General features: G+C 43.5%; 2 pseudogenes across 1 annotated transcript; both read left to right on the top strand.

Moving 5' to 3' along the window:
• The first annotated feature begins 1,746 nt into the window (after positions 1-1,746).
• On the top strand, positions 1,747-7,642 carry LOC101013229 (annotated as a pseudogene).
• A 3,849-nt stretch (positions 7,643-11,491) lies between these two features.
• On the top strand, positions 11,492-21,894 carry LOC110743156 (annotated as a pseudogene). Its single transcript, XR_004181791.1, has 5 exons — positions 11,492-12,218; positions 13,258-13,310; positions 20,101-20,272; positions 20,987-21,033; positions 21,645-21,894. The product of XR_004181791.1 is annotated as a neuroblastoma breakpoint family member 3-like (transcript).
• The last annotated feature ends 1,560 nt before the right edge of the window (positions 21,895-23,454 follow it).

Below are 23,454 nucleotides of genomic sequence, written 5' to 3'. Positions count from 1 at the left end.
GTAAAATCTTCTCCATAAAACATACATTGTGGTTATAAAAAGGCAAAAATCTTAGTGAGAATCACTGGTATTCCATAGAAGAGTGAATTAAACACAGCCAAGGGAAGACCCAAGTCTCATACTTCACTTGCATATTCCAAAGTTCCAGGGAAATTCCAGGTGATAGAGGTTATTTCCCATACTGTTAAAGCAAGGTTGCAGACACTTGGGAATTTTGGTCCCAGTACTCTAGGAGGGCACACCTCTGTCCTGGAAAATAATACAGGAATGAATTCTCTTCCCGTGACTCATTCTGCTCATTCTTCCAGCATCACAAAAACCAAAAAATGGAAATATGGCCAAATACATGATTTGCTATCCCTCTTCTTCAGGTTTCTTACCTGTTACTTATGGATAATAGCATTACCTTAAGGATTATGATGAAGATACAATGTCCAAATATGAGCACAGTTTTGAACAAAATGCCTTGTACAAATTGGTCAATGAATAACTACTAAATAATTATGTGAATATTTACTGAATTATATGGATCCTATGAATAATTACTGAATAATTGTTGTGATTGCTTTTATTGGCAGTGCTGAAAACTCATCCCTGTGTGACCTCATGTAAGCCATGTAACTTTGTGAACCTGCAGTTTTATCATTTAGAAACTTGAGAGATTTTCATTCTGACACAGAATGTCAGGTCTCCCAGACCCCAGAAAATACATTGACTTAAAGCCGTTGATAGATCTCAAAGCAGTATCCTTACAGTGTCATGGGAGGATGGTGTGGGCTGCAGAGAGGGATGCTTTCAAATGGGATTGATCCAGTCCTCCTTCCTTCACTTCCACATGAATGCTGGGCAGCCCAGGGTCACACCCACTGCACCCTCAACTCAGGCAAGTCCAGCAGCCAAACTGAGGAGACCCGGGCTACAGAACAGTCTCCCAAGTTCCAGGCTCACAAAACCTAGGTGGGAATGAAAGCTGAGAAAGTGAGGAGGTGGTTCAGGGGGTCACTCTTTCCTGCTCATTCCTCTCACCTCAAACTCACCTACTGCACAGCAACACTGAGGATCACCAACCAACCCTGACTGAAACAGTGATCTTGCCATGTTCTGTTAGTGGAATGCAACCAAAAATCAATGGTGTTAGTCCAGCTCAACAAAATATACATCGAGCCATATTCACAAGAACTGCTCATGGCTGGTATTTTCAGTACATAGGAAAACAAAATGGCCTCAAGGTTTTACAAAATTCCCAGATAGATGGTCTGCGTGTTTTGCTTTCCAGGGAGACCTCTATACAAATCTGAGATTTTGATCATGATGCCTTGAAAAGAGGAGTCTTGTAGCACTTAGATGGCAATAAGTGATAAGTATGAAATGTAGTGCTCAGTGACTTGAAAACAAATCAACCCACATAGAGGGAAGGAGAGCTTTTGGGCCCATTAGGATGCCAAACTGGTCTAGAGTGTAATAGAAGCCAAGATGGTACTTACTGAGAAAAGAAATCAACATAACAATTAGGTTGCAGGAAGAAAAGAATGCTAGGACAGGAAAGAAAACATTTTTAAAAATGAATTATTCATTCACTTTCTAAGAGTAGATTTTTTGAAAAACTGCAGAGACCCGGGGATATCAGGGCGGAGTTCAAAAGTTTGGTATCACCTAATGGGAAAAGCCTAAGGCTCCTATTTTTATCTTAGCAAGGTGGAAGGTGACTTAGAAGCTACCAATTAAGAAAATATAACCTGTTGGGAAACTGTTTCTGCCTTGACGATTTTGTACAGACAAGAGCTAAACAGTGAGGAATATGCTTAGATGTATTGGGAAAGAGATGGGAATGACAATGTGCCATTGTCACGAGGGTACACGAATACTGAGAGTGAATGCTGAAGGAATGATCCCCATTGGTGGTGACCCTCAGGTGAGACCAGGGTGCCTGTGTTTCAGCAAAGACTGGGCAATTGGAATGCAGGGCTCCTAAGATTCCATGACACCCCCACCTTCTAATTCTGTTATTGCAACTGCAGACGGTTACCTGGCACGCTGGCGACAATCTTCCTCACTCTTGTCAGACTCTGAGCCACTGGCAGTGCCTTAGCTCTGAGCTCAGACACCTCAAACCTTGTTTTTGTGGTTAAGGATCCTAAATTACTGTGGGGAGTGATCATGTTTTTCTCAACAGTAAGTTAAGAATTTCAGTTACTGACATCCCTCAGTCCTGATTAAACCTATTTGGTTTCACCAGTTTTTAACCCACCATGTGTTTGCATTTCTTCTCCCCAGTCCCTGGCTCCACCTCTTCTGCCACAAACCTCAGCATGGTGGTATCTGCCGGCCCTTGGTCCAGTGAGAAGGCAGAGATGAGCATTCTAGAAATCAACGAGAAATTGCGCCCCCAGCTGGCAGAGAAGAAACAGCAGTTCAGAAACATCAAAGAGAAATTTCTTGTAACTCAAGTGAAGTGGCCTGCTTCCTGGTCAACAGGCAGAACAAATACAGTAAGATCTATAGGCTCACCATCAAGAAAGTGATGAATGATGTCCTGTCTTCCCTCTGAGAAACTAAATGCTCTCTCCATCAAAAATAATTTCTTCCTTCCCATACTTCTAGGAAAACAGAAATGGGTATTTTAACATTTTGTTAAGGTTGGAAGACAGAGGTACCAAAGTATTTAGCAACTTTCCATGTTTGCAGTCAGATGGGGGTGGGACTAGAGTTCAAATCCCAGTTGTTACTTTCTGACACAGGCACAGAACGACCTGTTTTCTCCAAGAGGCTTCATCATGTTTTCAAGAATCCTCTCTGTACCATATAAGATCCTGCAGACAAATAACATCTAGTCTGCTGTTTTAAATGTCTGGGACTAGTGAACTTTTATTCAGTACAAGATTCTGTTGAGACCCAATAGTCAAAGCTCTGTTCTAGTGACCCTGAGGGAAACTTTGTGATAGTACCCAGTACCCGCTCTGAGGAGCTTCAAGAGGTGTCTGCTCCTAATAGAACCTGTGGTATCTGTAAGTGACAGCATCAAGAGCAGGGAGTAGGGGCCATGCACAGTGGCTCACCCCTGTAATCCCAGCACTTTGGGAGGCTGAGGTGGGCAGATCACGAGGTCAGGAGTTTGAGACCAGCCTGGGCAACATGGAGAAACCGCGTCTCCACTGAAAATACAAAAATTAGCTGGGCATGGTGGGAGGCACCTGTAATCCCAGCTACTCGGGAGTCTGAGGCAGGAGAATCTTTTGAACCCAAGAGGCGGAGGTTGCAGTGAGCCAAGATCGCGCCATTGCACTCCAGCCCTGGGCGACAGGGGAAGACTTGTCAAGGAGGGAAAAAAAAAAAAAAAAAAAAGCAGAGAGTACCCTGGTGAGAGGAAGTCCTGCTTCCTGGGGCACAGGCTCTTGTTCCTAAAGAGGAAGAAAGATCGCACCCAACAATGTGTGAAAGTAGTAGTGCAGTGGGCAGAGCAGGGACCTGGGCCTCTATCCTGGGCTCCATCCAAGTTGCTTGTCTTGTCTGTCCGTCAGTTTCCTCATCTGTTCATAGGGTACTACAATAATAGCTATCTCTGTAAATTGCTGCAGTGAATTACATGAGCTATTTCTTGTCAATCTCCTAGAGCACTTACTGGCACAGAGTAAACACTATCTATTAGTTCTTCATTCTACTGTTTCTAAATTAACACAAACTTTATTAGTATTTGAGCACATTTCCTCCATGGCCTTATGGTCTTATGTCTCATACTTTATGTTTCCGATATGATTCTTAAAATCATATCTGCAGATATGATTTAAAAATCAAAGATTTTTAAGATCTTTGACATATTTGTCCTTGAAATTCCCAGTAAAAGGGAAACCATCAGTCCCATAGTCCTAGGGGCCTTCCCAACTGTCCAAGAAATCTCTACTTCATGCCCCAGTGCAGTATTTTAGAGAGGCTGCAAGGCTTGGGAAAGTGGCCCCGCATTCAGAGTCAGACCTCAGGGGCTGTGAATTCTGACTCCACTTCATTGTGGTTGAATCATCTTGTCAACTTCCTTGATGTGCCCTTGAGTTTCGGTTTGTTTGTCTCTAAATTTTGGAGGATGAGATGCCAGAAAGTCGGGAGACTGAAGAGTAAAGAGGTGGAAATCCCTGCCTAGAGCCTGGTGTGGGGACAGTTCTGTCCTTGAGATGGACCACGGCTCACCCTGTAGGCAGTGACCTCAGCATGTCCAATCTTTCACTGAGGCGGTGTGTCTGTCTTTTCTCAGACTGTGAAGTGCAAGACCTCCTAAAAATCTATGCTGTGGGATGAGCCTTCCAGTTGAAGGAGGAAGAAGCACAGAGGCAGCTCGGTGCAAGCTGAGGAGCTCAGGTGGGAGGCTACAGGCAGGTGGGCAGGTGTGGCAATCTCGGACGTCTCGGAGGGTAGAAGTAAGAATAGCTGGGCAGAGAGCAGGGAGTGGTATGGCATGCTTACAATACACAAGTTTAGACCAAGAGACAGTAATAAGTTATAGGTTGCAGTTGTTTTCTCAAGCCCGTTTTCTCTTTTGAAAAGTAATTGTTGAGGTGGTACCTCGACGCAGTAAGACAAAGTGGGAACCACCCTTGGCATTCAGTGGTAAAATGGTGTGCCATCACCACCCCACTTGCCCATAGTCAGAATCACCTCCTGACTGACTGTGGCATCTTATCTTTGATCCAATCAATGTTGCCTTCTGGAGTCTGTCATTCTTTTCTTGTCTAATCTTTTCAATTGGCCCCGTCTGCACTTGGCCGCATTTCTGTATATGGTTTTGTACGTAGTCACTGCAAGATAGACTATGTGTATTTTCACATGGAAATGTCCATGGCTTGATGAGAGCTGAAAGTTAATGTTTTTGAAACTGAATAAGGGAAGACACCTACTTTTGTTTAGAAGGAAAGATAGATAAGGAGCGTCGTCGAGGAAAAAGAACCTCTCTGATATAGAGGAAGCCTGTAAACCATTTTTCCTTCTTTCTCTTGGCCGCAGACATTTCTTTAAACGTGTGCTGACCTTCTCCTTGGAGGTCTCCTTGAGGACATTGTCTTAGAAATCTCTGTAAAGCCATTGAACACTTTCCACTGCCAATTTCTCTACTATCTACATGAAGCATATAAAGAATCCCTGGTTCAGTCTCAGGAGCAGGCACAAGCCAGTTAAAGAGATTGCAGGAAGGGAGAGATGCCTCCCGAGCACTGAAACAGCATCTCCAGGCCCTCCTCACTATGGATGAGCCGGCCAACTCCCAGAGGCGGGACCTCCGAGAACAGCTGGCCTGTAGGCTGTCACGGCACCTCATCCGAAAGCTCACCACAGGTAAGGTTTCCATAGGACCTGGAGACCCAAAACGCCAGGCTTATGAGAGACTCCCGATGTCCATACTTTCACAATGACAGTTGTATCGGTGATGTTTTTTCCCACTAAACATATGTGGCCCAGCCTTCCAGGACTTAAATTATCGTGTGTGAGATCAGAGATGGGAAACCCATAGGTTTGGAGGTCACAGTATTGCAAATGTCCCTCCTTCCTTGGTGGAGATGGTCTTTGGAGCCAGAGGCAGCATCTTTCTAGTGGTAAAGGAGAGGAAGGAGGCTGTGATAGGAGGGTTCTTGTTAGAGTGAAAAGAGCTGTAGACTTAGAATGAAGGTTCTCAGACTGTCTCCTTGGCAATGTTCTTAGTAAGTGTCGATGAGTGAGTAATTTATCCTTCTTGAGTTTCTCTGTGTCCATCGGAAAAGGCAGGAAAATTGTCTCTTGCAAGGGTCTGAAGCATCTAAATGTGGGAACACTTACAGCTGCTTTTGAAAGTGAGATAGCCCCTGCATGTGGTGTCGGAGAAGGCACTTGACATTAGGGGGTATTTGGTGTAGGAGAGTGCGCTTTAGACTGGTGCACTTTCGCCATGGAGAAGCATGTCCCTGAATAACAGCAGAAGCCACATGGAGGGCCTGTGAAGTCTCCTGATGCATAGACGACTGTGGGGCTAGTTTTTCCTCTCCTAAGAGAAAGAATTAGGTTCGAAATGTGAACTGTGACACAACACCAAGTCTGTGCCTGGGAATCAGATCTGTGGCGGGATGCGGGAGACAGCTGCCATAGTCCAGAGAAGAGGCACACAAGTACCCAGTTATATCACCCGGGAGCAAAGGGTCTTTCAATATTTGGTGACATCTTGATGGGTGGTCCTCCAGATCAAATGCATTGCCCTGATGGATCAGTATGCCAGGGCATTTTTTTTTGTTAAGGAGAAATGAAATGAGAGCTTTCAGTTTAACGGTGACCCATGCCCTGAATGTCCATGTCTGTGTGCATTGGACTGACTGTGCCTGCAGAGTGTGAAAAGTGAGGAAATATCTGAGCGAACACTTCTGTGTTTAAATGATGAAGGTGAGGGATGAGAAGATGTTAAAGTTGATGACACTGAGTAAGTACAGGAATCATGTGCCCCAGGTAACACTGAATAATCAGGTGCAAGTAATGGGTTTTAATATATGAAAAAGGTCTAGGAGGCACACCCTGTCTCTGGCACCTACAGTGGGCCACAAGCCTGCATTCCCTTGGCCCACAGTGTAAGAAATTCAGCCCAGCTTAGACACAGGGTGGCATGGTTGTGCTGTTATTGTGGTGATGTGCATGTTGTACCCGAACGGGATAGCTGAGTCTTCTCTTTTCACCAGCTCCTATCTCTCCAGTGAAAAGAACACCGGTTGGTCTCTTCCTCTCTGTCTCCCATGGCCGCCATGCTTTCTGTTGCAGAGAGAAGAGGATTGCCTGTTCCCTCTTAAAGGGAACCTCCTGTTTGCCTTTCTGTGACCACTGTCTTAATGCCTCCCGTCAAAACCTGCTAGGTCTCCCTGGGGTCCAATCCCTCTGTATTTAATCTTCTGGCATCTCTATCTCACCTCATCAGGGAGGTGCGGAAGGCAGAGAAAGAAAAGGAAGTCCCTGAGGACTCAGTGGAGGAATGTGCCATCACTTGTTCAAATAGCTATGGCCCTTCTGAGTCCAATCAGCCTCACAAGAACTCCAAAGTCACATTTAAGGAAGACCAAATGGACTTGACTCTGCTTATAGACGTGAATCGTCTCCTGATGTACGGCAGGATGCTCTAAACCTTGTCGCAGGTAGCCTCTATTTTCCTTGTGTCTCATACCTCTGTCTAGACTACGGAAGATCCATTGTGAGGACAGCTATATACTTACATATTGGTTTGACTCAGCAACTAGGATGGAGCTAGGTGCGGTGACTCACACATATATTCGCATGCAGCACTTTGGGAGGCCCAAGTGGGAGGATCATTTGAATTCAGGAGTTCAAGAGCAGGCTGGACAATATGGTGAAACCCATCTTTACAATGAATACAAAACATTAGCCAGGCATGTTCCTTTGCCCATAGTCCCATCTGCTCAGGAGGCTTAGGTGGGAGGATTGGCTCAGATGATCCTCCCACCCTCATTCACTTTTCTCAGGCTAGACTCTCTCTCCTTTTCATTGGCTTGTCTTAGCTGTTAATAAGAAGTCTCTGGCCAGGGTCGCTGGGCTCACATCTGTAATCCCAGTACTTTGGGAGGACAAGGTGGGTGGATCACCTGAGGTCAGGAGTTCGAAAGCAGCCTGGTCCCAACATGGCGAGAAATTGCATCTCTACTAAAAATACAAAAAGTAGCTGGCATGGTGGTTGGTGCCTGTACTCCCAGCTACTTGGGAGGCTGAGGCATGAATAAGCTTGAACCCAGGAGGCAGAGGTTGCAGTGAGCTGAGATCGTGCCACCAACCTGGGCAACACAGTGAGACTCCCTCTCAAACAAAACATAAAAACCAAAACCAAAACCAATCAAACAAAAAAATTAACGAAACAAAAACAATCTCTTGAGCTACACAGAAACATTGGCCACTCATGGGGTAAAAAGCTCAGAGCCCAGCCTTGCTTTATAGAAACTTCTAAGCAAGAAAAAAGTGGAAGTGTTTGTGTCCTGGTTTCAAGGTGACTGCGTAACTCAGACAAGTTGACTTAAAGGAGATCCAGAGTGGAGATGAGAAGTGAAACCAGGGAAACAGCATCTTGAAATCAGTGGACAAGGCTGTCAGTGACATCCCTCAGTCCTGATTCAGCGTGTTGATTCACCATGGCCATCATGTGTTTGGGTTTTCTCCCCAGTCCTAGCTCCACCTCTTCTGCCCACGCCAAATGTCCAGCATGGTGGTACTGTGATGAAGTCAGAGATGAATACTCTGAAATCAATGAAGCTTCTTGTGAGGAGAGAATAGCGATCCATTCATAAACACCAAGGAAAAGGGCCTGGCGCTCAAGTGGCCTACTTTCTGGCCAAGGGGCAGAACAGTTACAGTAAGTTCCCTAGGCTCACCATCACAAAAGTGATGAATGATGTCTTCTCTCTGAAACTAGATTTGTCTCTATGAAATGTGTAATACTTTCTGTACTTGTAGGAAAATAGAAATGGGTATTTTCACCTTTTGTTAGAAAGCTGAAGAGTGCACCAAAATATTTCAAAACTCCGTGTTTGCAGTCCAGATTAAGGGGATGGGCCTAGAGTTAAAATCTCAGTTATGGTTTCAGACACAGGCACAGAATGACCTGTTTTCTCCAAGAGGCTAAATCATGTTTTCAAGAATCCTCTCTGTAAACCATATAAGATCTGGCAGAAAAATAACATCCTAGTCTGTGTTCCTAAATGTCTCGGGCTAGTGAACTTTTATTCAGTTCAAGCTTCTGGTAGGCCAATAGGCCAAACTCTGTTCTAAAGGGACCTGGGGAGAATTTGGTGAATAATTACACAGTACTGCTGTGAGGTAAGAGGAGTGCAGAACCTGTGGGTATCTATAACTGACAGCATCAAGAGCAGGGTAGGGGTGGGTGGCTCAGTCCTGTACTTTGGGAGGCTGGGCAGCCTGGCCGAGGTCAGGAGTTGGGAATAACCTGGGCAACATGGGAGAAACTTCCGTAGCTACAGTACAAAATTAATGAAGTGGTGGTGGGCACCTGTAATCCCAGCTACTCGAGGAGTTTGCTGAGGCAGTAGAATGCTGAACAGAGGAGGCAGAGGTTGCAGAGTGAGCCAGAGATCGCGCCATTTGCGCCAGCCTGGGCTGACAGGAGAAGACTCCTCAAAAAGTAAAAAGGCAGAAATTACTGAAAGTTATTGAGGGAAGTCCCTGCTTCACCAGGGGTACTCCAGGAAGAAAAGATCGCGCAAGTGTGTGCAAGGTAGCAGTGCAGTGTGCAGAGCAGGAACCCTGGGCCTGTGACCCAGGCTCCATCAAGTGGCTTGTCCTGTCTGTCCCTCAGTTTCTCTTCCTTCCTCTCTAAATTTTGGAGGGTTGAGATGCCATAAAAGTCCGAGGAGACTGAAGGTAAAATGGTGAAATCCCCTGCCTAGAGCCTGTTTTGGGACAGTTATGTCCTTTGGATGGACCTGGCTCCTGCCCTGTAGGCGTGACCACCGCTGTGTATCGAGAAAGCCTTCATTTCATTGTTACCCAGTAGTCATTCAGGAGCAGGTTGTTTCAGTTTCCATGCACAGTTCAGTTTGAGTGGGTTTCTTAATCCTGAGCTCTAATTTGATTGCACTGTGTTCTGAGAGACAGTTTGTTGTGATTTCTGTTGTTTTACATTTGCTGAGGAGTGCTTGACTTCCAACTATGTGGTCAATTTTGGAATAAGTGTGATGCGATGCTGAGAAGAATGTATATTCCGTTGATTTTGGGTGGAGAGTTCTGTAGATGTTTTAGGTCTGCTCGGTGCAGAGCTGAGTTTGCGTTCTGGATATCCTTGTTAGCATTCTGTCTCATTGATGTGTGTAATATTGACAGTGGGGTGTTAAAGTGTCCCATTATTGTTGTCTGGGAGTCTAAGTGTCTTTTCTCTCAGGAGTTGCTTTATGAATCTAGGTGCTCCTGTATTGGTTGCATATATCTTTAGGATAGTTAGCTCTTCTTGTCGAGTCGATCCCTTTACCATTATATAATGGTCTTCTTTGTCTCTTTGGATCTTTGATGGTTTAAAGTCTGTTTTGTCAGAGACTAGGATTGCAACCCTGCTTTTTTTGCTTTCCATTTTGCTTGGTGGTGTTCCTCATCACTTCATTTTACAGACTAATGTGTCTCTGCTTGCATTGGGATGCATGGACACAGTACACTGATGGGTCTTGACTCTTTATCCAATTTTCCAGTCTGTGTCTTTTGATTGGGGCATTTAGCCCATTGACATTGAAGGTGAATATTGTCATGTGTGAATCTGATCATGTCATTAAGATGTTAGCTGGTTATTTTGCCTGTTAGTTGATGCAGTTTCTTCCTAGCATCGATGGTCTTTACAATTTGACATGTTTTTGCAGTGGCTGGTACACAGATTTCCTTTCCGTGTTTAATTTCAGGAGCTCTTGTAAGGCAGGCCTGGTGGTGACAAAATCTCTCAGCATTTGATTGTGTGTGAAGGATTTGATTTCTCTTTCACTTATGAAGCTTAGGTTGGGTGGATATGAGATTCGGCTTGAAAATTCTTTTCTTTAAGAATGTTAAGTATTGGCCCCCACTCTCTTCTGGCTTGTAGAGTTTGTGCAGACAGATGTGCTGTTAATCTGATGGGCTCCCCTTTGTGGGTAACCCGACCTTTCTCTCTGGCTGCCATTTTTCCTTCATTTCCACAGCAGTAAATCTGACAATTATGTTTCTTGGGATTTGCCTTCTCGGTATCTTTATGGTGTTCTCTGTATTTCCTGAATTTCAATGTTGGCCTGCCTTGCTAGGTTGGGGAAGTTCTCCCGGGTAATATCCTGAAGAGTGTTTTCTAGCTTGGTTCCATTCTCCCCATCACTTTCAGGTACACCAATCAAATGCAGATTTGTTTTCATAGTCCCATATTGCTTTCGGCAGCTTTGTTTTGTTTTCTTTTTACTCTTTTCTCTAAACTTTTCTTCTGCTTCATTTTGGTTAATTTGATCTTCAATCTTGCTGATACCCTTTCTTCCACTTGATCGAATCAGCTACTGAAGCTTGTGCATGTGTCATGTAGTTCTCATGCCATGGTTTTCAGCTCCATCAGGTCATTGAAGGTCTTCTCTACACTGTTTATTGTAGTTATCCATTCGTCTAATCTTTTTTTCAAGGTTTGTAGCTTCCTTGCGATGTTTTCGCACATCCTCCTTTAACTCGGAGAAGTTTGTTATTACCGACTTTCTGAAGCCTACTTCAGTCATCTCGTCAAAGTCATTCTCTGCCCTTTTTTGTTCCGTTGCTGGCGAGGATCTCTGATCCTTGGGGAGAAACGTAGTTTCCATTGTTTTTTCTGCTCGGTTTTCTCCACCTCTTTCTCCCTTTGAATTAATAACGATGCTGGTGACCTATAGATGGGGTTTTGGAGTGGATGTCCTTTTTGTTGAAGTGGATGCTATTCCTTTCTGTTTGTTAATTTTCTTGTTAACAGTGAGGTCCCTCAGCTGCAGGTCTGGTGGAGTTTGCTGGAGGTGACCCTCAAACAGGGATTTCTTGGTGTCGCCTGTTCTGTCCCCTGCGTTTAAATCCAGGGAGAGAATGTACATAAGCTTTCTGCTTATGTTTTGTTAGTATGTTTTCCAGTATTTGTGCAAGAAAAGAAACTGAAAAATAAACATATTCTATCAAAATATTGGGAAAATGGGGCCCTTAGCACACAAGATCTGTGTCACTGCCTCAAGAGCTCTGTTCACTTGAATGCTGTAAGGAAAATTCAACGCAATTTATGCAAAGTAGTTGAAATCTCGTGTTAGTCTCTGTGCTGCAAGTCATGAGGGTAGTTTACAGGGAGAGTCGGGGTGCCCTACATTGGCTCATCTGTGGCAAGTGGACTGAGCACGTGCAGCCCATTTTTGGTCATTCCCCAGGGCAGTCACCCTCTGCCCTGCATTTAGAAGGATACTTTTATTTCTGTTGAAGGAAAACTGGCTTTGGTTTCTGTGACCACTCCATTCTCTCTCCCATCAGATCATCTGGGGGGTTTTGTTGTCTAATCTCTGTTGGTTAAATCTTCTGTCATCTCTGTCCTGTCTGGCTCATCAGGAATCTGCAGGAGTCTGAAGAGGAGGAAGCCCCCTAGGAGTCCTGGGATGAAGGTTATTTGACTCTCTCAATTCCTGCTGACATGTCTGCCTCGTACCAGTCTTACAAGAGCACCTTTCCCTCATTAGAAGAACAGCAAGTCGGCTTGGCTCTTGACATAGGCAGTGAGTACTCCATTGTGAAGGTGATGAAGCTCCAGTTCATGTCCCATGTGGACCCCATAATCTTTGGGCCTTGTGCCCCTGGTTGGGCTGAGAGTTGCCATCACTGTGAGCTGAACCTATATATCAGTGTAGATTTCAATCACTCTGGAGTTGAGTCTGAAGCACAGGCATGGGGTGGGTCAGTGAGCTTTGCTCTCTTCCTAGTCTCAGGCCATGCCCTTGCCACCCTTGACTGACCGTCAGGACATTGAACTCAAGGCAGGTGTGGCGAACTCACACCAAGCTCTGCAGCACATGCCCAGGAGTTGTCTGTCAGATCAGCTCATCTGAATTAAATGTGTCTTGCCAGCTACAAAGTTCCTCATGAGTTTTGTTCCCAAAGCATGTCTGTGCGGTTCTTTACCTGCCCGAGGCCAGTGTCACCCTTGTCTACCTCTCAGTGGAAGATGTGACCCAGGTTTCACTGAATTCATCCCCATTTTCTGTGTCTTCTAAGTTGGCTTGTTTTAGCTCATCTGTCCATCTTCTTGCTGGTATGTTTTCTAGATAAATGACTGACTTTTCATCCACAAAAGCCATAATAGCTGATGCTTCTGTGTAGAACCAAGTTCATTGTGACTCAAGAGCTGGTACATTGCACCCCTTCATCAAATCTCAGTGTCCCCAATCTCGTAAAGTATCAAATCCTGGGTATTTGATGAGAGAAGCCTGAATATTGCAGTATCTCTTCTACGAGGTGTTAGAACTATTTGCCTACAATCTATTGGGAAAGACTTTGCTCATTTGTGTACAGAAACCTAGGACAGAGCTCATTGGGAAGATAACATTCCAAAACGGGAATTTTGCCCAAGGCTCATGAAAGGAACCAAGTCAGTTCTTTCAAGACTTGACCTCAGGCCTCCTGGTATATTTTTCTCAAAGTCTCCTGTTCTCACACTGAGAAGACTGATGTCCCTGTGTTAGGATTGGACAGAGGACTGTTTCTGTGTGCAAGGAAGAACTGCTTCATGTAAGAGGCCCCATCTGAATTTCTTTGCAGGACATCGGTGGGATCAAGTGAAAAAGTAGGACCAAGAGGACACAGGTCCCAGGTGAGTCTGAGAAATTGTGGACTATTAATTTGATGTTGACACCTGGAGATGCCAAGTCCAGGGAAAACAGTACATGCTGAAAATAATGATTTCATGTTGTCAGACAAGTCTGAATTACCCCTACTAACATTGCTTTTGATTCTCATTACAGTAAATGTTTAGGTTTCCATTTCTTCCTACCCTTATCATTTACTAACATAGTGAAGGTTGACCATACCTCAAAAGCTGTATTCTCATGGTGACTGCTGGGAAACTTGAGCACATTTTATGCGAAATTATTGAGCCCACTCTTTTCATGATCACTGTTCACTGTGTGTCCTGATGGCACAAATACAGAGTGTCCTTTGACTCCCTCATCAGTGTGTCACCTGGCCAATTCACTGAGCGCTCTCTCTCTCTCTCTCTCTCTCTGTGTGTGTGTGTGTGTGTCTCTGTGTGTGTGTCCTTCTCTTTCATCCTTTTCTACCTGGCCGTGGTCTATCACAACATAAAGGCAATAATTTGTAACCTCATTGATGGATCTATCCTTTTTGTTTTCTTTCTTTTTTTTTTTATTATACTTTAAGTTCTAGGGTACATGTGCACAATGTGCAGGTTTGTTACATATATATACACGTGCCATGTTGGTGTGCTGCACCCATTAACTCATCATTTACATTAGGTATATCTCCTAATGCTATCCCTCCCCTTACCCCCTTCCCACAATAGTACCTGGTGTGTGATGTTCCCCTTCCTGTGTCTAAGTGATCTCATTGTTCAATTCCCGCCTATGAGTGAGAACATACGGTATTTGGTTTTCTGTTCTTGCAATAGTTTGCTGAGAATGACAGTTTCCAGCTGCATCCATGTCCCTACGAAGCTCACAAACTCATCCTTTTTTATGGCTGCATAGTATTCCATGGTGTATATGTGCCACATTTTCTTAATCCAGTCTGTCACTGATGGACATCTGAGTTGACTCCAAGTCTTTGCTATTGTGAATAGTGCTGCAATAAACATATGTGTGCATGTGTCTTTATAGCAGCATGATTTATAACCCTTTGGGTATATACCCAGTAATGGGATGGCTGGGTCATATGGTATTTCTAGTTCTAGATCCTTGAGGAATCGCCACACTGTTTTCCATAATGGTTGAACTATTTTACAGTCCCACCAAGAGTGTAAAAGTGTTCATATTTCTCCACATCCTCTCCAGCACCTGTTGTTTCCAGACATTTTAATGATTGCCATTCTAACTGGTGTGAGATGGTATCTCATTGTGGTTTTGATTTGCATTTCTCTGATGGCGAGTGATGATGAGCTGTTTTTCATGTGTTTGTTGGCTGTATGTCTTCTTTTGAGAAGTGTCTGTTCATATCCTTTGCCCACTTTTTGATGGGGTTGTTTGTTTTTTTCTTGTAAATTTGTTTGAGTTCTTTGTAGGTTCTGGATATTAGCCCTTTGTCAGATGAGTAGATTGCAAAAATTTTCTCCCATTCTGTTGGTTGCCTGTTCACTCTGATGGTAGTATCTTTTGCTGTGCAGAAGCTCTTTAGTTTAATGAGATCCCATTTGTCAATTTTGGCTTTTGTTGCCATTGCTTTTGGTGTTTTAGACATGAAGTCTTTGCCCATGCCTATGTCCTGAATGGTATTACCTAGGTTTTCTTCTAGTGTTTTTATGGTTTTAGGTCTAACATTTAAGTCTCTAATCCATCTTGAATTAATTTTCATATAAGGAGTAAGGAAAGGATCCAGTTTCAGCTTTCTACTTATGGCTAGCCAATTTTCCCAGCATCATTTATTAAATAGGGAATCCTTTCCCCATTTCTTGTTTTTCTCAGGTTTGCCAAAGATCAGATGTGTGGTATTATTTCTGAGGACTCTGTTCTGTTCCATTGGTCTATATCTCTGTTTTGGTACCAGTACCATGCTGTTTTGGTTACTGTAGCCTTGTAGTATAGTGTGAAGTCAGGTAGCGTGATGCTTTCAGCTTTGTTCTTTTGGCTTAGGATTGTCTTGGTGATGCGGGGTCTTTTTTGGTTCCATATGAACTTTAAAGCAGTTTTTTCCAATTCTGTGAAGAAAGTCATTGGTAGCTTAATGGGGATGGCATTGAATCTATGAATTACCTTGGGCAGTATGGCCATTTTCACGATACTGATTCTTCCTATCCATGAGCATGGTATGCTCCTCCATTTGTTTGTGTCCTCTTATTTCCCTGAGCAGTGGTTTGTAGTTCTCCTTGAAGAGGTCCTTTATATCCCTTGTAAGTTGGATTCCTAGGTATTTTATTCTCTTTGAAGCTATTGTGAATGGGAGTTCATTCATGATTTGGCTCTCTGTTTGTCTGTTACTGGTGTATAAGAATGCTTGTGATTTTTGCACATTGATTTTGTATCCTGAGACTTTGCCGAAGTTGCTTATCAGCTTAAGGAGATTTTGGGCTGAGATGATGGAGTTTTCTAAATATACAATCATGTCATCTGCAAACAGGGACAATTTGACTTCTTCTTTTCCTAACTGAATACCCTTGATTTCTTTCTCTTGCCTGATTGCCCTAGCCAGAACTTCCAACACTATGTTGAATAGGAGTGGTGAGAGAGGGCATCCCTGTCTTGTGCCAGTTTTCAAAGGCAATGCTTCCAGTTTTTGCCCATTCAGTATGATATTGGCTGTGGGTTTGTCATAAATAGCTCTTATTATTTTGAGATACGTTCCATCAATACCGAATTTATTGAGAGTTTTTAGCATGAAGGGCTGTTGAATTTTGTCAAAAGCCTTTTCTGCATCTATTGAGGTAATCATGTGGTTTTTGTCTTTGGTTCTGTTTATATGCTGGATTACATTTATTGATTTGTGTATGTTGAACCAGCCTTGCATCCCAGGGATGAAGCCCACTTGATCATGGTGGATAAGCTTTTTGTTGTGCTGCTGGATTCAGTTTGCCAGTATTTTATTGAGGATTTTTGCATCGATGTTCATCAGGGATATTGGTCTAAAATTCTCTTTTTTTGTTGTGTCTCTGCCAGGCTTTGGTGTCAGGATGATGCTGGCCTCATAAAATGAGTTAGGGAGGATTCCCTCTTTTTCTATTGATTGGAATAGTTTCAGAAGGAATGGTAGCAACTCCTCGTTGTACCTCTGGTAGAATTCGGCTGTGAATCCGTCTGTTCCTGGACTTTTTTTGGTTGGTAGGCTATTAATTATTGCCTCAATTTCAGAGCCTGCTATTGGTCTATTCAGGGATTCCACTTCTTCCTGGTTTAGTCTTGGGAGAGTGTAAGTGTCCAGGAAATTATCCATTTCTTCTAGGTTTTCTAGTTTATTTGTGTAGAGGTGTTTATAGTATTCTCTGATGGTAGTTTGTATTTCCGTGGGGTTTGGGGTGATATCCCCTTTAACATTTTTTATTGCGTCAATTTGATTCTTCTCTCTTTTCTTCTTTATTAGTCTTGCTAGCAGTCTGCCAATTTTGTTGATCTTTTCAAAAAACCAGTTCCTGGATTCATTGATTTTTTGGAGGGTTTTATGTGTCTCTGTCTCCTTCAGTTCTGCTCTGATCTTAGTTATTTCTTGCCTTCTGCTAGCTTTTGAATGTGTTTGCTCTTGCTTCTCTAGTTCTTTTAATTGTGATGTTAGGGTGTCAATTTTAGATCTTTCCAGCTTTCTCTTGTGGGCATTTAGTGCTATAAGTTTCCATCTACACACTGCTTTAAATGTGTCCCAGAGATTCTGATATGTTGTATCTTTGTTCTCATTGGTTTCAAAGAACATCTTTATTTCTGCCTTCATTTCGTTATGTACCCAGTAGTCATTCAGGAGCAGGTTGCTCAGTTTCCATGTAGTTGAGTGGTTTTGATTGAGTTTCTTAGTCCTGAGTTGTAGTTTGATTGCACTGTGGTCTGAGAGACAGTTGTTATAATTTTTGTTCTTTTACATTTGCTGAGGAGTGCTTTATTTCCAACTATGTGGTCAGTTTTGGAATAAGTGCGATGTGGTGCTGAGAAGAATGTATATTTCAGTGATTTGGGGTGGAGAGTTCTGTAGATGTCTATTAGGTCTGCTTGATGCAGAGTTGAGTTCAATTCCTGGATATCCCTGTTAACTTTCTGTCTCGTTGATCTGTCTAATGTTGACAGTGGGGTGTGAAAGTCTCCCATTATTATTGTATGGGAATCTAAGTCTCTTTGTATGTCTCTAAGGACATGCTTTATGAATCTGGGTGCTCCTGTATTGGGTGGATATGTATTTAGGATAGTTAGCTCTTCCTGATGAATTGATCCCTTTACCATTATGTAATGGCCTTCTTTGTCTCTTTTGATCATTGATGGTGTGAAGTCTGTTTTATCAGAGACTAGTATTGCAACCCCTGCTTTTTGTTTGTTCTCCATTTGTTGGTAGATCTTCCTCCATCCCTTTATTTTGAGCCTATGTGTGTCTCTGCATGTGAGATGGGTCTCCTGAATACAGCAAACTGATGGGTCTTGACTCTTTATCCAATTTGCCAGTCTGTGTCTTTTAATTGGAGCATTTAGTCAATTTACATTTAAGGTTAATATTGTTATGTGTGAACTTAATATCATAATGTCATTATGATATTAGCTGGTAATTTTGCTCGTTAGTTGATGCGGTTTCTTCCTATCATCGATGGAGTTTACATTTTGGCCTGTTTTTGCAATGGCTGGTACCAGTTGTTCCTTTCCGTGTTTAGTGCTTCTCCCAGGATCTCTTGTAGGGCAGACCTGGTGGTGACAAAATCTCTAAGCATTTGCTTATCTGTAAGGGATTTTATTTCTTCTTCACTTATGAAACTTAGTTTGGCTGGATATGAAATTCTGGGTTGAAAATTCTTTTCTTTAAGAATGTTGAATATTGGCCCCCACTCTCTTCTGGCTTGTAGAGTTTCTGCCAAGAGATCTGCTATTAGTCTGATGGGCTTCCCTTTGTGGGTAACCCGACCTTTCTCTCTGGCTGCCCTTAACATTTTTTCCTTTATTTCAACTTTGGTGAATCTGACAATTATGTGTCTTGGGGTTGCTCTTCTCCAGGAATATCTTTGTGGCATTCTCTGTATTTCCTGAATTTGAATGTTGGCCTGCCTTACTAGGTTGGGGAAGTTCTCCTGGATGCTATGCTGCAGAGTGTTTTCCAACTTGGTTACATTTTCTCCGTCACTTTCAGGCACACCAATCAGACGTAGATTTGGTCTTTTCACATAATCCCATATTTCTTGGAGGCTTTGCTCATTTCTTTTTACTCTTTTTTCTCTACACTTCTCTTCTTGCTTCATTTCGTTTATTTGATCTTCAATCGCTGATACTCTTTCTTCCAGTTGATTGAGTCAGTTCCTGAAGCTTGTGCATTTGTCACGTAGTTCTCATGTTATGGTTTTCATCTCTCTCAGTTCTTTTAAGGACTTCTCTATGTTGGTTATTCTAGTTAGCCATTCGTCAAATCTTTTTCAAGGTTTTTAGTTTCTTTGCTCTGGTTACATAGTTCCTCCTTTAGCTCTGAGAAGTTTGATCAACTGAAGCTTTCTTCTCTCAACTCATCAAAGTCATTCTCCATCCAGCTTTGTTCTGTTGCTGGCGATGAGCTGCGTTCCTTTGGAGGGGGAGACGTGCTCTTATTTTTTGAATTTCCAGCTTTCTGCACTGCTTTTTCCCCATCTTTGTGGTTTTATCTTCCTTTGGTCTTTGATGATGGTGAAGTCCTGATGGGGTTTTGGTGTGGGTGTCCTTTCTGTTTGCTAGTTTTCCTTCTAACAGTCAGGACCCTCAGCTGCAGGTCTATTGGCGTTTGCTTGAGGTCCACTCCAGATGCTGTTTGCCTGGGTATCAGCAGCAGAGGCTGCAGAAGATAGAATATTGCTGAACAGCGAGTGTTGCTGTCTGATTCTTGCTCTGGAAGCTTCGTCTCAGGGGTGTACCCTGCCATGTGAGGTGTGAGGTGTCGGTCTGCACCTAGTGGGGGATGTCTCCCAGTCAGGCTACTCAGGGGTCAGGGACCCACTTGAGCAGGCAGTCTGTCCGTTCTCAGACCTCAACCTCCGTGCTGGGAGATCCACTGCTCGCTTCAAAGCTGTCAGACAGGGGCATTTACCTCTGCCGAGGTTTCTGCTGCTTTTTGTTTAGCTATGCCCTGTCCCCAGAGGTGGAGTCTACAGAGGCAGGCAGGCTTCCTTGAGCTGTGGTGGGCTTCACCCAATTCGAGCTTCCCAGTGGCTTTGTTTACCTACTTAAGCCTCAGCAATGGAGGGCACCCCTCCCCTAGCCTCGCTGCCACCTTGCAGTTAGATCTCAGACTGCTGTGCTAGCAATGAGGGAGGCTCTGTGGGCCAGGGACCCTCTGGGCCAGGTGTGTGATATAATCTCCTGGTGTGCCGTTTGCTAAGAACCTTGATAAAGCGCAATATTAGGGTGGGAGTTACCCGATTTTCCAGGTCTTATCTGTCTCAATTTCCTTTGGCTAGGAAAAGGAATTCCCTTCCCCCTCGCACTTCCCAGGTGAGGCGATTCCTCGCCTGCTTCAGTTCTCGCTGGTCAGGCTGCACCTGCGGACCAGCACCAACTGTCCAACACACCCCAGAGAGATGGACGTGGTACCTCAGTTGAAAATGCAGAAATCACCCGTCTTCTATGTTGCTCACGCTGGGAGCTGGAGGCTGGAGCTCTTCCTATTTGGCCATCTTAGGCACGTCTCTCCTTTTTCTTTTTTAACCACTTCCTAATGCTACCCATGAAATCCAGTTGAGGCTCTGTTGTGTCTGATTTCCTCTGGCTTATTCTTTACTTTTTCTATTTTTCCGGTCTCAGCTGGGAGCTACTGGAGGTAGTAGATCCTGAAGTCTTGCAGGACTCACTGGATAGATGTTATTCATCTCCTTCCAGTTATCTTGAACTGCCTGACTCCTGCCAGCCCTACAGAAATTTCTTTTACTCACTGGAGGAACAACACATTGGCTTTTCTCTTGATGTGGATGGTGGTACCTTTCTATGAAGGTGATGGGATCCACTGGAGTCTTCCATATATAGAGATCATATTCCTGCTCCAAGTGGCCGTTACTGAGCTGAGAGTTGTCATTGCTGCAGTGAGGACCTGTAGGCACATGTAGGTTGAATGAAACTCTAGTTCTACCTGGAAGCCCAGACATGGGATTGGTCAGTGAGCAGGCTGTCTTCTAGTCTCCAGGCCATGCCTGTGTCCTCCTGATGCTACTCAAGACATTTGGACCTGGGCAGATGTGACAAATTCAGAGAACTATGATTTGACTCAAGGGTTTGTTGATTTCCTTTTTCACTCTAATTTTAGTGTCTAAAATCCTCTCCCAACCATAAAGACAATCTGAGTATTTGATGGAGACAGGGGCAAATATTGCAGTTTTTTCTCCTAAAGTCTTTTGAGAATTATTTGCTTTAAATTGATTGGAAAAATATGTATATTTGCACAAACTTGTGACAAATGATATTGGGATAACGGTCTGCCAGAATAGGGACATTTTACTTGGTCTCTGGGACAAAAACCAAGGAATCTCTATCATGACCAGCCTTCAGGCCTCTGGAAATATGTCTCTCACAGTGTTGTATTCTCATGCTGAGGCGCCTGGGGAGTCCCTGTGTGAGGGGATTAGACAGTGGATTGTATGTGTGTAGGGGAATCAGCTTAATGTGTCTGTCCATGTCTGAATTTATTGCAGAAATTGAAAAGTACCAAGAAGGGAAGATCAAAACCACCATGCCCCAGGTAACTTTCAGCAATTGTGGATGCTTAGTTCTGTGTTAACACCTGGAATGGCAGATCCAGGGAAAACAGAGTATGTTTGATTTCGTATTTTCAACGAAGGCTGAATTCCTCCTATTGACATTGCTGTTGGTTTTCATTGCAGTAGACGTTTGGGTTTCCGACACTCCTTATCGTTTACTAACGTATCACAGGTTGACCATACCTCAAAGCTGTACTCTCATGGTGCATCAGATTTTGAGCTGTGGAAAACTATTGAGCTCATTCTTTCATGATCACTGTTTGCTGTGTGTCAGGGAGGGCACCAACTCAGGTGTCCTTTTTCTCCCTTATCAGTGTGTGCCTGGCCAAATTCCGCTGGAGCTCACTTTCTCTCTCTCTTTCTCTCTCTGTCTCTCTCTGTCTCGCCTCTCTCTCTCTCTCTCTCTGTCTTTCTCTTTCAATGTTTTTCTACCTGGCCTATTCTATCCAACATAAGTCAATAATTGTTTACCTCATTAATGGATCTATCCTTTTTTCTTTTTAACCACTTCCTCATGTTACCCTGAAATCTAGTTGGAGTCTGTGGTGTCTGATTTTCCCTGGCTGCTTCTTTAGTTTTGTCTCCTTTTCAGGCTCAGCAGCGTGCTGGTGGAGTGGAAGAGCCTGGAATCTTGCAGGGACTCATTGGATGAATGTTATTCGACTTCTTCCAACACTTTGGATTACCTGACTCATTCCAGCACTACAAAGTGCCTTTTACTCGTTGAGGAACAGCGTGTTGTCCCTTGACATGGACAATAGGTTTTTACTTTGACAGTGATAAGGCTCCGCCTGGTCTTCCAGATGGGAATTATTATTCCCGCACTAAGCAGCCCTTACTAAGCTGAGAGATATCATTGCTGCGGAAGGCCCGGGACCTATAGGCACATGTGAAGCTTGAATGAGAGCTGTAGTTCCATTTTGGAAGCCCAGACATAGGATGGATCAGTGGGCGTGGGCCTGTTCTATTCTCAGACCATGCCGGTGTGTGCAATATGAGAATCTGAGACATTGGACCCAAGTTAGGTGTGAAGCATTTACATAACTATGCAACACATGCACGGGGAGTGATCTGTCAGACATTCTAATTTGAAAGATATGCCGCATCTCTGGTAGCTACAAAGAGTTCCTCAAAGTTTCATTTTGCTGGCATGTCTCCAGAGCTTCTACCTTCTCAAGGTCAGTGATAAATGCTTTGTGTTTAGCTCATCCAAAGGTGTTGCCCTGGTTTCAAATTGTTCTTATTCTTTCTGTCTTCAGTGTTGGCTTGTTTTAGCTGATCCATCTGTAACACAGGAGGGATCCTTGGCTGAGGATTGTATTTCAGAACCACTGACTGCTCTTGACAATTGTTAACCCACTAGGCTCCTTTGGTTAGAGAAGCCACAGTCCTTCAGCCTCCAGTTGATATCGATACTTAGGAAGACCACAGCTAGATGGACAAACAGCATTGAGAGGCCTCAGCCCTGCTCCTCTCAATTCCATCTTGTAGAGAACAGGAGTCAGGAGCCGCTGGCAGGAGACAGCATGTCACCCGGGACTCTGCTGGTACAGAATATGAACAATGCCATGTTCTTGTAGAAAACGCTTAACGTGGGTTTCATAGGAGGTAATCACCAGACAACTGCAGAATGTAGAACACTGAACAGGGCAACTGACCTGTCTCCTTCACACAGTCCATGTCACCATGAATCACACAACAGAAAGGAAAAGAGATACTTTGGGTTCAAAAAAAGTAAAAAGATAATGTAGCTACATTTCTTCAGTTATTTTGAACCCAAAATATCTCCTCATCTTTTTGTTGTTGTCATTGATTGTGGTGACATGGACTTGTTTGTAGAGGACAGGTCAGCTGTTTGGCTCAATGATCTACATTCTGAAGTTGTCTGAAAATGTCTTCATGATTAAATTTAGCCTAAACGTTTTGTTGGGAACACTGCAGAGTCAATGCTGTGAGTTTCCAACCTCAGCCCATCTGCAGGCAGAGAAGGTCTAGTTTGTCCATCACCATTATCATGATATCAGGACTGGTTACTTGGTTAAGGAGGGGTCTAGGAGATCTGTTGCTTTTAGAGACACCTTACTTATAATGAAGTATTTGGGAAAGTGGTTTTTAAAATATAAGCGTCCTGTATTCTAATGATCATGCTCTAAACATTTTATCATTTATTAATCATCCCTGCCTATATCTATTATTAGATTCATATCTCTACCCTGGAAATTTTCTGTCTCAATTTTTACTGTGCCTTTGTTTTTGCTAGTGTCTGTTGTTGAAAAATATTCTCTGCCTGAGTTTTAATTTTTGTCCAAAGTTAATTTTAATCTATACAATTAAAAACTTTTGCCTGTCACTCTGGACTGTCGGACTTTTTCATTCAGTGTTGGAATCTTTTATTATGCTGA

This window comes from Papio anubis, unplaced genomic scaffold, assembly GCF_008728515.1.
Source record: "Papio anubis isolate 15944 unplaced genomic scaffold, Panubis1.0 scaffold720, whole genome shotgun sequence".
In the NCBI taxonomy this organism is placed as follows: domain Eukaryota; kingdom Metazoa; phylum Chordata; class Mammalia; order Primates; family Cercopithecidae; genus Papio; species Papio anubis.
The sequence above is the reverse complement of the archived record's forward strand: the minus strand, read 5'-3'. Positions and strand labels throughout refer to the sequence as shown.